The 12,918-nt window shown below is 39.1% G+C and overlaps 1 pseudogene; it reads left to right on the top strand.

Moving 5' to 3' along the window:
* Positions 1-9,870, top strand: part of LOC144251544 (semaphorin-4C-like) — a 36,383-nt pseudogene extending 26,513 nt beyond the window's left edge.
* The last annotated feature ends 3,048 nt before the right edge of the window (positions 9,871-12,918 follow it).

The following is a 12,918-nucleotide window of genomic DNA, read 5'->3' as shown; positions in this document are numbered from 1 at the left end:
AGCTTGAGCCTTTCAACTCCCCCATTTGCCCCAAACTCACCTTGCTACTGCTTACTAAGGGTTGTTTTCCACTTAGCTTTTGTGCAGACTAGTCTCAGAAACATTCCCAGTGTTCCCATGAAGTCCTATTGTCTGCTTTGGGGGCTTGATGCAGACATGCAGGAAACACAGACTATACATTTTCTGGAAACCTTGTGCCAAGAGTACCTTGAGTCTTGGCTTTTATTGAATTGCCATCCATGACAGACGAGCAGTGCGCTTAATTGGTGCTTTCTAGAAGGAACTAGTTGCTACTTTTCTTTTTCTTATTTTTATAGCATTTAAAAAGCAATGATTCCTAAACTTCCACCAAAAAAAAATTAATGAATAGTTCTTGTCAACTTAAATGTTCTAGTGAAGCTCACTGCCGCTCTTCCATTTCTTCTTAATTTGAATGAACAATGTCTCTATGTGTAATTACTGTGGGGTGTGTTGAAAACATGGGACAATTTGCCCATACTCTGAAGGAAATTACCTCCTTATCACATGGAAGAACTGTCAGAGAAGAGTAATGCAGTATTATATTAATAATTTGCAGACTTTTATCTAATCTGCATTCATGTAGAGATTATTAATTTTAAAAAATAAATGGTTAATCAGTCTTTGATCCTTGTTTTGATTTTTTGTTGCTGTTGTTTAAATGTTTATCATACTTTTAAAGCTGACAGAACTGATTGAATGTTGATTTTCTTGAAAGTATTTTGAAGATAGCTTTACAATGGCCTGTAAACTTTGCATATATATGTAGGTTGATACATATTCTTGATTTGAAAATATGGTATATTATTACTGGTTTAATACAAAATGCTGAATAGTAAAATTGTAATTATATAATTAAAAGTATTACCCCCCAAAATGGGAATGGCATAAGTTGAGGAGTCTTCTGAGATACTATTCAAAAACATAACCTGATTTTATTTTAAATAATAATCATTCATTTGTTATGTTCATTAAGACAAATTTTTTACCTTTTCTCTCTCCAAAAAATTTCCATTCCTTCTTAAAAAGTAAGTTTTCATTCTCATAGTTTTTATACCTTCCCTCTTTATTGGGTAGTGATAAATAATTTATTCCATGCTCCACTGAATATTCTAGGGTTTGGTGAGAATACATTCTTGAAAGAAATAAAAATATCAAGTTATTCAATTTACTACATTGTGGTGAATATGCTCCACAAATATATAAAATTTTATCAAGCTGGGGAAAATATCCATAAGCAGTATGAAACAATTTCTGATAAATTAGAAAAGTGAGGAGAAAAACATATCAAATGTTAGAACATTAATTAAAATATTCAAAATAAACATTTATATTCAAAATTTTAAAAATCTTCAAGAAAAATTTTTGATAAGACCAAGAAAAACAAATGAGCCATGTGTATAGATACCTATATTTGGTTAATAGTTAGATTCTTATCAGATGTTTTCCAGAAAGGAATTGGAGACAAATACTCATAATATTACCAAGACCCTGAAACTTGGCTCATCACCTATCAGCAAAAACTATTGTAGTCTAACATTTTTGGAATATTTAAAGAAATTTGCCTACAGTGAAAAATTTGCTAAAATGTAAAATTTGTTTAATGCAGCTACAGACTTGTTATTCCCATGTTGCTAGTGTTCTCTTTGATTCACATGCTTACACTAATAAGAAAAAAAAATGAAGTTCTAAAACTCATTTAAAACAGTATATTCTGTCTCAGCATGGTGGTGCATGCCTGTAATCCCAGCAGCTTCAGAGGCTGAGACAGGAGGATCGAAAGTTCAAAGCCAGACTCAGCAAAAGTGAGGCGCTAAGAAACTCAGTGAGACCCTCTCTCTAAAAAAAATACAAAACCAATATATTCCATCTTACTCAATTTTTTCCTAATTATTGAGAAAGTGGATATAGCATTTTAATATAACTCAGGATCTTTATGAAAATTACTAGATATTTTACTTGTGTTGTTTCACCCGGTACATTTGTGAAAACTGCAATTTAAGAATAAACATTGCTGTTCCATTTTCTAAAGCTATCTTAAAACAAAGAGTATTGTTTTCTCAGGGATCATTGAGAGACTTACTAGACAAGATATATTAGCTTTCTGATCTCCAAAAGACCTAAGGATTCATCAAAATTAATTTCAGTCAGGCACAATGGTTCATGTCTGAAATTGCAATAATTCTGGGGTGAGGCAGGACTATTGCAAGTTCAAAGCCATGTTCAGCATCTTATTGAGGCTCTGAGCAACTTAGCAAGACCGTGTCTCCAAATAAAAAGTAGAAAATGGGCTGAATATGTGATGTGGTTCAGTGCCTAAGTGCCCCTGGGTTCAATGCCTGTTACAAAAAAAATTAACTTAAAACTACACTTAAGACACAACTATCTTCAACATTTCATCATAATTAGCTTCTTAACAAATAAACCTAACAGGTGATAACAGTTTTTATTGTTCCACAAGAAATACTTGGCAGGAATTCTTAGGGCAAGAAAAGTCCTTATAAATGTGGCAAGAAATCCTTTGATATAACATATTTTCCCTCATAGAAGACAGCTAGAATTGTTTTATGTGTGACTAGAAAGCAATTATTGAAGTGTCCCTTCCCACAATATACATTATAGAAAGAAAAAAAATTAAATGGTTAAAAACACCCTGTTGAAACTTCCTTTCTGTTATACAGCACACTTAATGTTTTTCAAGCTTTAAATATGAATAGGAGAAATCTTGCATTTCTATGTCCTGGATTTTATAAGAAATTCTTTTAATACCATAATGATCTTACTTTCTGGAAGGTAAAAATGTAATCGAAGACATCAAACATATCTCTATTTCCTTCACTGAAGTGTATAAACAAAAAAATAGGGGGTGACAGATTCACTCTGATGTAAGGCATAGTTCACTATGCCTTGCATCTGGTACTCATAAGTATTCCTGTTTTACTATTATTGTGATTGTTTCTGGATATCTTTTTATTGCCACCAAAATAAAACAAATAAATAAAACAAAAACCCATAATACACTCCCACATACACACACAAAGACAAAAAAATACCAAAAATTCTAATAAATTTAGGAAAGAAGTTGGAACAGAATAAACCAAAAGGTGAATGAAAGGAGAAAACCATAAAATAAGCAGAAGACTGGGAGTAGGATGTGACAGGGTAAGATTGGGAAGGAGACATAAATGTGCACTTAAGACACTTAAATGTCAACACCTGCTAAAACTAGGGATCCAAATGTGGGCTCTCTGTGCTTCTGAACCAACCACACATTGCTACTGTGTGGAGGAGCAGAGCCTAAACTTCTCTGTAGAAACTACTCAGCCCTGATTGAGTGGTAAGACAGCAGGCAGAAAAAATACATGAAATAAGGGGCAGGGCTTGTTCCAGAAGAAGTTCATTTCCAAACAGAGGCTTCATTTCCACGCTGGCTGGGCCTGCAAGCAGCAGCATGGCAACCCAATCCACATTTTTAGTAGTTCTATAGTTGTTCACTATACAATTCCCTCAGCTTCTCTGTACATTTTAACATTTACATGATAAAAGTTGGAAAAATATGTCTTTGAATTATCCAACAATTTTAACCATTATGCAAAGTTTAAATATTTGGCACAGTCTGGGGAATGAGGGATGCCTGTGGGAGAGAAGACACAGCCAGGAGGAGTGTATGGCTTTTAAGGGGTAATTCTGGACTCTCAAAGGGAGGAAGGAACCTATTTCCACCACCTACAGCTGCACCTGCTTGCAAATGGGACAGAGCAATAGGATTTAGTCAAGGTTAGCTCTGATTTAGACTGTGCTCTTGTGTGACTTTTTCTAACTTAAGGAAACTTCAAATTAGCAATGTTGAAATTTTGCTGAGAGGTGACAGTATAGTGTTGAGTCCACAGCATGAACCCTGAAGCCAGGCTGTGTGGGTCCCTATGGAAATTCTGTCACTTACAACTCATATAACCTTGGGCTAGCTTCTTGAACTCTATGAACTTCAGTTTTCTCCTTTCAAAAGAGGTTCTATGCCAGGCATGGTGGCACACACCAGTAATCTTAGCAGCTCTGGAGGCTGAGGAAGGAAGATTGCAAGTTCAAAGCCAGCTCAGCAACTTAGTGAGGCCTTAAGCTGCTTACTGATCAAGGCCCTGTCTTTAAATAAAATATAAAAAAGGAGCTAGGGATGTGGCTCTGTGGTTATAAAAAAAAAGAGCAGGGGATGTGGCTCTGTGGTTATAAGAAAAAAGAGCTGGGGATGTGGCTCTGTGGTTAAGTTCCCCAGGGTTCAATCCCTGGTACCAAAAAAAAGTTTCAGTGATGTTTAAATGAACAAATATACCTAAACCACTTAGCACAGTACCCAGCACACAAGTGGTATTAATTAGTTGTGTGAGTTTATAAGTTTATACTGGCTCCTAAGAGTCATATGCTAACATGTCTCCCCATGTCCAAACTGAGTGTTATCAGTCATTACAGTAATAGTTTGTTATACGTTTACCAGCATATGGCACATCAAGAATTTTTAATATGTAACTAAAGCACAGACTGGTTTATTTCAATTCTTTGCTTTTCTATAGGTGACATAAACATTTAGAGGTTGTCCCCCAATCCTCAACCCACCAACCAATACTCGTGCTCTTCAACCTACAATAAAGGGATGCCCACAGGAAGTTAAATACATTGTATTGAAAATGCATTCAATGCACTTAACCCACCAAATATCAAATCTCAGCCAAGCTTGCCTTAAACAAACTCCAGTGGTGTGAGTCTACTGCAGAGCAAAATCACTGACACCATGCCTCTTTTTGTCATGAGGGGGTACTGGGGATTGAACTCAGGGGCGCTCAACCACTGAGCCACATCCCATCCCTATTTTGTATTTTATTTAGAGACAGGGTTGTGTTGAGTTCCTTAGGGCCTCACCAAGTTGGTAAAACTGGACTCGAACTTGTGATCTTCCTGCTTCAGCATCCCAAGATGCTGGGATTACAGGTGCAGGCCTGCGCCCCTGTGCCCAGCACAGAGCTCAATTTATAATACAGTGTGATGAAGCTCATGGAATTCACTGAATATTGAACTCAAAGTGAAAAAAACAGAGTGGTTGCCAATATCTGCTCTCACATCACTGTAAAGTTGAAATATTTTAAGTCAACCCATCATAAGGTGGGGGCCATCTCTATTTATGGAGTGCCATCAATCTATCTAGCACAGACTCGCTCGTTATGGGGTACAGAAATATCATGAAGGTCCAAATAATAATCTCCCTAACCTATTTTACAAAGATAAAGCCATGAGGAAGAATCAAACTCACCCCACTCCCTGCCCATCAACCTCTGCTCATCTCTTAGCTTAAAGGAAGAACAAGCAGGAATCTGTCACCAGCTAGCTGGGGAGCATTGCTTTCTCTGGAATCATGCTTAGTACCACAAAACTTTATCAGCTAGTGTTTGTTTCCTCTCCCAGGAACCTCAGGTCTCTGCCCAGATAATGTGGATAAATACAGCCTGGCCCTGGGGCTGTGTCATCTGCTGCTCTACCTGTGTTCCTACTAGATACAAACCTAGCAAAACCATCATGGACCCTAGGAGGGGCACACAGAACCCCATTCACGATATTCAACTGAGTAAGAATGTATCAGGACTCCAGAATGTGTCAAAGTGCTTTTACTACCACTTTCTCCCACTGGGGGATATTCATTTCACCCTTTTTAGCTGTGTCTTCTGATGTAAGCTACTTGAAATTGTGCATGATACATTATCACAACGTCTAAGGATTATAGAGAATCTATTCTTCTAAGCACTTTTTCTAACTCCTCTTTGCAACCCTGTGAAGTATGTTGGTAATATTCCACTTGACAGGAGGAAAAGCTGAGCTTTAATAAATTAATTTGTGGGCTGGAGTTGTGGCTCAGTGGTAGAGTGATAGCCTAGCACAAGTGAGGCCCTGGGGTTCAATCCTCAGCACCACATAAAAATACATAAACCAGATAATGATATTGAGTTCATCTACAACTTAAAAAATATTTTTACAAATGTCTCTAGTAAGAACCTAAGTCACACAAATAAGTGGATCAAATGCCTCTGTAACTTAAAACTGCTCCCTAGCTGGGCATGCCTGTAATCCCAGCAGCTCAGGAACCTGAGGCAGGAAGTCAGCAAGTTCAAAGCCAGCCTCAACAACTTAGCAAGGCCCTAAGAAAGTCAGGGAAAACCTTTCTCTAAATAAAATACAAAAGAGACGGGGCTGGGATGTGGCTCAGTAGTTGAGTGCCACTGAGTTCAATCCCAGGTACAAAGAAAGAAAGAGAGAGAGAGAGAGAGAGAGAGAGAGAGAGAGAGAGAGAGAGAGAGAGAGAAAGGAAGGAAGGAAGGAAGGAAGGAAGGAAGGAAGGAAGGAAGGAAGGAAGGAAGGAAGGAAGAAAGGAAGGAAGGAAGGAAGAAAGAAAGAAAGGCTGTTTTCCAACCCCCTTCCTCTTAGGTAGTGAAAAATTTCACATGTATTAGAGATGACTTTTTTTCCCACTTGAAAAGTGGCTGCAGCATTCTTCAGAGAAAAAATACCTCACCTCCCCCAAAAAGTGCAGGCATAAACTAGATTCACTAGGAATCTGTGCCTCAATGTAACCTGAGGGGGAATGTGATCATACTTTCCAATTCACAAAATGTTTTTGTCATCTGCACAGTCAAATGCAAAAGAAAAAAACTGGGGATTATCTACAAAATAGACAGCAGGCTTTAGTGTGAAAATCCCAGCTCCTATCCCTGTCCCCCCCCCAATAAAAATTCATGGCAAGAACTTACATCAGAAACTGAAAATTCTTGCTGAAACTGTATATGCTAATCAAGGACAAACTGTGAAAAGTGATGACCTGTCTAACCATTTGCTTAGATAGACACCACTCTTTGTTTTTACCATTCTGTGGCTAATCTGCAGGTTACGTCAGTTGACGTCACATTGACTTTATACACTCATGTGTAGAAGTGGAATTAAAAGTTATGTTTAGCTGGGTGCAGTGGTGCACACCTGTAATCCCAGCAGCTCTGAAGGCTGAGGTAAGTTGATTGTAAGTTCAAAGCCAGCCTCCGCAACTTAGTGAGACCCTGTCTCTAAATAAAATAGAAAAAGGGCTGGGGATATAGCTCAGTGGTTAAATGCAATTGGGTTCAATTTCAGGTAAAAAAAACAAAACAGAAAAAAACTTGTTTAAAGTATGTGGATTGATAAAATAAAAAACAACAATCATTCTTCAACTTTAGAGAGGGGAGAATCCTTGTAAAAATGCTAACCAGAGTATTTGTGAGGGGTGAATAGGAGGGGATTTTTCTGGCTTATCAAACCACAGTACAATTATGCTCAGAAATTCATTTTACCAATTAATTAAGAGATGCTCAGATAGTGTGAAAACAATTTACTAGAAATGGATATTAGAGAAAACAGGTTTGTAGCTGTAACTCCACTCCACTCCTCTGAGGCACAGACTACTGGTACATTTTCTCCAGGGCAAGCACTACCTAGCATTCAAGCTTTTAACAAAATGATTCTAATTTTCTTTATGACTGTGGAATTATAGAAGAAGGGAATCAATAGATCTTAAGTAATATGCCAACAGGTCATGATCAAGTATAATAAGTTCCTGTCTTCTATTTCAGTCTCAATTTATGTGTTAGGTTCTGAAAAGGTGTTATGAAATATTTGTTTCCAAGCCAAAAGGACATGACATAAGCCCCGCCCCTAGCTCCATCTGTTGGTGGTAGACGGAGTCTTAGTTCTGTGGCAGGCTTGAAAGTTTCTTTCTTTATAGGATTCATGATAATCTGATTGATAAGTTTCATTCAGGGTACCCTCCCGTTGCATCCTTTCATCTCTTCCTCTGACCCCTTTGTCTATGCTGCAGTTATCATATATGCACTTTCAAATATACCACAACAAAACCCACTATTCTGTATAATTAGCATACATAAAAAATCTCCCCTTTACAGGGAATTGAACCCAGGGACACTTAAGCACTGACCCTCATCCCCAGACCTTTTTCATATTTTATTTAGAAACAGGGTCTCACTGAGTTGCTTAGGACCTTGCTTTTGCTGAGGCTGGCTTTGAACTTGCAATCCTCCTGCCTCAGCCTTTAGAGCCACTAGAATTACAGGTGTGCACAACCACGCCTGACTGGAAACTATATTTTTTTAGGAGAGGGGTCAAGGTACTAAAGTGCGTGTTACAAGAGCAGCTCCTTGTTCCTCTTCTGCTGACATACTTCAGTGTGCTCTCATTTCTAGCAGCCCTTACTTGCAAGGCTTTATGGAATCAATCAGGTTTTGACACAGCCATTCCCTAAAGTAAAAGGGAAAGGAAAAAAAAATTCCAGTGTGCTCTTTGCATTCCCAGGATTAGCCCTTGCTCTGTTCCACATGTTCTCTGGCTGAAAGGCTGCCCACAGAGCAACCTGCTTTATAATCCAGAGACTGGGGAGGCTTCAAGTTACAAGTCATGTATTAACAAAGAGGATTCATCTCATCACTGCAGCCCAACAGATGCACACAAACTTCAGACTTACTGAAGATGCTGTAAGTGTGCTCTCAATTTGCTTTTTTGAGACCTTTGTTTTCTTGAGACCTTGCAGCTTCCTTTGCCTCTTCCTCATGTGGGCACCTCTCCTGCTTGTGCTCCTTGGAGTCTGAGTAGCCCTGGGATGCATGTGGCCCCACCAACCCTTTCACTCCTCTTCTCCCACAGATGCTGCTCTTTGCTGGCTCCTGCTCTCAGCTGGTCCAGCTGCCCCTGGCAGACTCTATGAAGTACCACATCTGTGCAGACTATGTCCTTGCGCAGGACTCCTACTGTGCCTGGAGCATCAACACTAGTCACTGTTTGTCTGTGGCCAGCCACTCTGGGTGAGCTGGGTTCTGCAAGGGCTGGGACCAGGAAGGTGGGTGGATACAGTGGTTGGAGCCAAGCTTCTGATACTCCTTTCCTCTGCAAGATCTCTGCTTGTTCAGAACATGGGGATCTCAGCCACCATAGGCATTTGTGACCTTCATGGCACTAAGAAATGTGAGCTTTTTTGTGGCCCCCTCCCCTCCAGATGGTCTGTGATCCTCAGGTGGATTTTCTACATCACACCTCCCTGGCCCTTGGTCTCTTGCACTGACTCTGCTACCTTCCCTATCTGTTGCTACAGTCAGGCAAATGCTGAAAAACATCACAATGGTAGTGGGCACAGACTTGGAACTGCCCTGTTGCCTCTCCTCCAAGTTGGCCTATGCCCGCTGGATCTTTGAGGGCCAGGACCTACCTGCAGACCAGCCAGGCTCTGTCTGCTATGATGCCCGTCTCCAGGCCCTGGTGGTGATGGCTGCCCAATATCACCATGCTGGGGCCTATCACTGCTTTTCAGAGGAGCAGGGGACATGGCTGGCTATTGAGGGTACCTGGTGACTGTGATAGTGGGCCCCTCAGTGATCCTGGAGGTTCAGGCCCCCATGGAATACCTGTGGCTGATGTGGCTGATGTGGTTGCCCTGGGGGCTCTGTGCCTGGTGTTACTGGTTCTTCTGGTTTGGTCGCTGTGTCAGCGGCTTCAGGAAAATCTGGAAAAAGGTATCAAGGCAGCAGAGAGGGACCTGGTGTACCCCCTGGAGCTGCTCAAAAATCACATCAGTCCCCTTTCCAGCCCAGAAACAGATGAGAAACTTTGAGATCCTGTTGGATACTTGTAATTGGATGGCCCCCTCAAGATTGTGCCTGGACACGCTGGGGCAAGCTTGGAGGTGGGTCCCTATCTGCACCTCCTGGCATCCCAGGCCAGCCCCTGCCTTCTTGGGCACCTCTTTCTAGGGCCCTCAGAAGAGGGCCTAAGGGCCTGTGATATTGTTTAGAGACACTTCTGGTTGTTAAAAGGGCGGGTGTTGTCTACATCCTTTCATGCCCAGGTCAGCTCCCACCCTAAGGACTGACTGTTCTGGCTCAGAAGTTCAGTTGTTCTGATGTTGAGAAAGAAAACTTGCCCTGTCCAAAGCAGGGCCCTTCCCCTCCAGGTTGCTCTGACACACCTGTCACCTTGCTCTTCTCAGAGCATTGTTGTCACCTGACTCCATTTTGTTTCTTCATTTATTTATGTTCTAATTCCACAATGATAAAGATCTTTTTCAATTGTGTTGTGTGAATCATTCCTCCTTTAAATCATACCTTTTCTCTTGGGTCATTTTGCTTTATTCATATGTATTATTTTTTGTACTGGGGACTGAATCCAGGGGTGCCACATCCCAAGCCCTTTTTTATATTTTACTTATAGACAGCATCTCCCTGAATTCCTTAAAGCCTCACTAAGTTGCTGAGACTGTCCTTGAACTTGCAATCCTCTGCTATCAGCCTCCAGAGCTGCTTGGATTACTGGTATGCACCAAAATGTGTGTCCAGAAGGACATTGTTTAATAACTGCTTAATAGTTTTTTTCAGGGAAAAAGCTGTCCTTTCCTGCCCCTACTCTAGTTATAGTTTAACTAGTCATAAATCTCTAGGATGACAGGTTGTTGTTGTTGTTCAGTCCTTTGGAAATCTTTTTTATCTGCTTGTGTCTGCAGCAGTTGTTAAATCTTCTGTTAATCTGATTATTGGTCTTTGATGCATAATGTTCTTTTGGGTTTCTTTTAGATGTTCTCTTTTTGTTTATATTTTAATTATTATTATTTTATTTTTGGTTTTGGATACTGGGCATTGAACCCAGGGACACTCTAACCCTGAGCTACATTTCCAGAATTTTTATTTTTTATATGGAGTCAGGTTCTCACTAGGTTGGTTAGGGCCTTACTAAGCTGCTGAAGAAGGCTTTGATCTCCAGATCTTCCTGCCTCACTCTGAGTCATTGGGATTATAGTCATGCACCACCACACTCAACTTAGATTATAACTTTTTAAAATTGGTATATTGTAAATATACATAATCATAGGATTCATTATGCCACATCTGTGATGCCCATAATTTGCTCAATCTTGTATATAATATTCTTAACTTGGGATTTTTTCTCCCTGGGTTTAATGTAGATTTCAGTCCTATAACTCCAAGTGGGTGTCTAATTTTTTGAGGGAGTTTCTGCTGCTTTTATTGTCTTTGTAAATCTATTCAAATGGTCCCTTTTCTCACTTCTTTTATCTTTGTTCATTTGTTACCTTATCAGAGAGGCCATCCCTGCCCACTGCATTATAGCCTTCACTGACTTCAGAGCACCTAGCACCACCATAATATACACATACACACACTCAGTTTATGCACACAGATATGTTTCAGACTAAGCATATTTATGTATAAGATACACACATATGCATTATTCTTACCTTTCCATAAACTCCATGTAAGCTCCATTAGTATCATGCTGGCCTGTAATCTCAGTGACTGCAGAGTCTCAGGTAGGAAGATTGCATGCTCCAGGCCAACTTGGGCAATTCAGTGAGGCCCTGTCTCACAAAACAAAAATGGCTGAGGGTGTAGTTCAGTAGAAGCACACCCCTGAGTTCATTGCATTAAACAAGTTTCTTTAATTTTTCAAATTATTATTTGCCCAAATCTACGAGTTGGAGGTAAAAATTTGGTATTTTATACTTATTTGGGATGATAATTCATGACTCTGAGTTTATAAGTCAGAAGAAAGAAACAAAGCTTAGCTTTTCAAAATTTGGTTACCCTGACAAAAATAAAATTCTAAATTTGCACTTGCTTCCATACCCTGAATAATATAAAAGAATTGATTTTACAAGCACTACAAGAAACCTGAAATTCCTTGAAGCACCAGTTTAACAAACTTATCCCCATAATAATTTTGAAAATATTAATTTCATTAAGGCAAATAATTATGTCTTGTCAAATGGGAATATTGGACCTCTGTTTGTTAATTGTTTTATATTCCAAGGGGCTTCCCAGAAATGCACCAACTTGAAATCTTGTTAATTAGCCACTATTTAATGAGATTAACTATCATTATTTTGGGATACTAAGTATAGTGAAAATAATAGCTGAAGAATATAACTATGCTAAGCAATCATTAACTTGGTTTATTTATCCTAACAACAATGCAAATTTTATAAAGAAATTCAAGAATATTTTTTAAAAAAACAATGTTTGTCTGTTTTCCACAGATACATCACCATGTATCTGTGGAACACAATGCTGGTGAGTGTTCAAAACATTTATTGAATAATTGATTGATGGATATAAAACCAATCTAATAACATGAAGGACCTATTTCCTCAAAATTATTGTCAATTTCCTCCAGGTTCCATTGGGAACATAGGTGCTGCTAGTTATTCCTAAAGGAATTGAGATAGTGAACTGGTTAGAAAAGGATATACGTATCTTCTGAATTTATTGCAAAATAGTTTCACTGATTTACAATAGCTATATAGTGGATGAATAAAGGTATGGGAAGAAATGTTACTTGCTGAGATTTTTTTATGGGCTAATAAGGAGTTTGATCAAGGTCAATTTGGACAACCAAGGAAAGAAGTAACACCATTGACAAGATGTGAACATAAACTTTTATCCAGACCCATTAGAGTTGTCAGCAACACTGGACTTTTTATCACTTTGATATATTTCTTCCACCTTATGCCCGAAATATGCTTTTACTTATATATGAGGAAAAAGCTATGTTTTTGGATGCTATCTTGGTTAGTGAAAGTTGAATCTTCCCTCTGATAAAATGACTTAAGCCTGAACATTGGTTGATTCACAGTAGGCTATAACCATGGGTCAATAACATCAAGAGAGTCTCCCTATCACATGTTTCTATGCTTTTGGTTAATCTTCAGCATCTGATAGGATATCATTACAGGGACAGAAGTCCTGTTAGTTTGAACATATTTTAATCACTATACCTGAAAAAAAGATATGGTCACTTGTTTCTTCTACATCACACGACATG

This window comes from Urocitellus parryii, unplaced genomic scaffold, assembly GCF_045843805.1.
Source record: "Urocitellus parryii isolate mUroPar1 unplaced genomic scaffold, mUroPar1.hap1 Scaffold_105, whole genome shotgun sequence".
NCBI classification, from domain to species: domain Eukaryota; kingdom Metazoa; phylum Chordata; class Mammalia; order Rodentia; family Sciuridae; genus Urocitellus; species Urocitellus parryii.
This window is presented reverse-complemented; position numbering and strand designations above follow the sequence as displayed.